Source organism: Takifugu flavidus, unplaced genomic scaffold, assembly GCF_003711565.1.
Source record: "Takifugu flavidus isolate HTHZ2018 unplaced genomic scaffold, ASM371156v2 ctg508, whole genome shotgun sequence".
NCBI classification, from domain to species: domain Eukaryota; kingdom Metazoa; phylum Chordata; class Actinopteri; order Tetraodontiformes; family Tetraodontidae; genus Takifugu; species Takifugu flavidus.
In genome coordinates this window covers 2,486-4,468 of record NW_026622123.1, presented here as the reverse complement: position 1 = coordinate 4,468, position 1,983 = coordinate 2,486, and the positions used below count along the sequence as shown (strand labels likewise).

Below are 1,983 nucleotides of genomic sequence, written 5' to 3'. Positions count from 1 at the left end.
TCTGACACCACTTTATTTTTGGAAAATAAAAATAAATTTTGGAGTAAAGAAGCTCCCGTCTCCCTCTGTCTCCTCCACCGCCGATCATCCTTGCGACACACACACAGACACACACACACAGACACACTCATAAAATATTAAATCTAAAACGATGTACAATAGTGCAACATTAAATCTCAATGTTAGAAGTGCTTAAGAAGTGAATAACATCTGGCTGGATAATTATCAGGAACACTGGCGGCCTCTGCTGACCCAGTGGAGGAGTGCAAAAAGCTTACAGCACCCGGTATTCCCAGGCGGTCTCCCATCCAAGTACTAACCAGGCCCGACCCTGCTTAGCTTCCGAGATCGGGCGTTCGCAGGGTGGTACACCCATCCACCCATCCATCCACCCATCCATCCATCTTTCTAACTTTATCTGCTGTATTATAATGCAGCCACAGGTGAACCACTAAATTGTCTGTCTTAACAAGCTAAAGACATCAAAGCTCTAAAGACATCAAAGCTCTAAAGACATCAAAGCTCTAAAGACATCAAAGCTCTGTCTTCCTCTAATTCTTCCTCCCAACGGAGCTGAAGTCGAGAACCCTCCTCCTGTGTCCCGGTGAACCACCAATACCCTGAGCTCTTCTCCGCACACACACAGGTGACCCGGGAGCACCTACGGTCTGGCAGAGGTGACCGATGCCTCGGATCTTGAAGGATCCGGTGGGCTGAGAGGAGTCCAGCTTCAGGTAGACGGCGGTCCCGGCTTCTTTGGTGAGCGGGAGGCTCTGCCTCAGCGGCGAGGCCACGTGAAGAGGTTGCTGGTTCTGCATCTGTCAATCACACAGACGACACCCGCACAGACGGCACCCGCGCAGACGGCACCCGCGCAGACGACACCCGCACAGACGGCACCCGCACAGACGGCACCCGCACAGACGACACCCGCACAGACGGCACCCGCACAGACGGCTGCTTCTTCTGATCAGCGTTACCGGCTGCAGATGTCTGACAGGAGTCGCGCTCCACGCCAAGTGTGCGGCCGCCGCTCTCTCCCCCGGAGGGTTTATGTGGGGGGCCGGGGGGGCGTGTCCAAGGAGGGTGCGTCTGCGCCGTCCAATCGGCTGCAGCGCTAAGATAGCGTGAGAAGGGAGCGCGGCGAGGAGGCAGAAATATGCGGCGCAGCCACGAGCTGCAGACGCGTTACAGCTGAGCTGTCATGTTACACACGGGCCCCTCCCGTCTCTGGGACGTCCTGAGTCCTGACAGGTTGACACGCTGGCGGGACGTGATGGACACAGGAGATGAGAAGTACATGGAGGACGTGAGGGACATGGAGGACACGGAGGACGTGGAGGATGTGAAGGATGTGAGGGACACAGGAGATGAGAAGACATGGAGGACATGAGGGACATGGAGAACATGCAGGACGTGAGGGACATGGAGGACGTGAGGGACATGGAGGACATGTATGATATAAAGGATGTGAGGGAGATGAAGGACGTGAGGGACATGGAGGACACGTAGGACGAGGAGGATGTGAAGGACGTGAGGGACATGGAGGACACGGAGGACGTGGAGGATGTGAAGGACGTGAGGGACATGGAGGACATGCAGGATGTGAGGGACATGGAGGACATGTATGATATAAAGGATGTGAGGGAGATGAAGGACGTGAGGGACATGGAGGACAGGAGGACGAGGAGGATGTGAAGGACGTGAGGGACATGGAGGACGTGAGGGACATGGAGGACACGGAGGACGTGGAGGATGTGAAGGACGTGGGGACATGGAGGACGTGAGGGACATGGAGGATGTGAGGGACATGGAGGACGTGAGGGACATGGAGAACATGCAGGATGTGAGGGACATGGAGGACATGTATGATATAAAGGATGTGAGGGAGATGAAGGACGTGAGGGACATGGAGGATATGAAGGACGTGAGGGACGTGAGGGACATGAGGGACGTGAGGGACGTGAGGGACGTGAGGGACGT

At 55.4% G+C, this 1,983-nt stretch overlaps 1 pseudogene; it reads right to left on the bottom strand.

Moving 5' to 3' along the window:
• Positions 1 to 271: 271 nt before the first annotated feature.
• LOC130520753 (5S ribosomal RNA) lies at positions 272 to 380 on the bottom strand (annotated as a pseudogene).
• Positions 381 to 1,983: the final 1,603 nt, after the last annotated feature.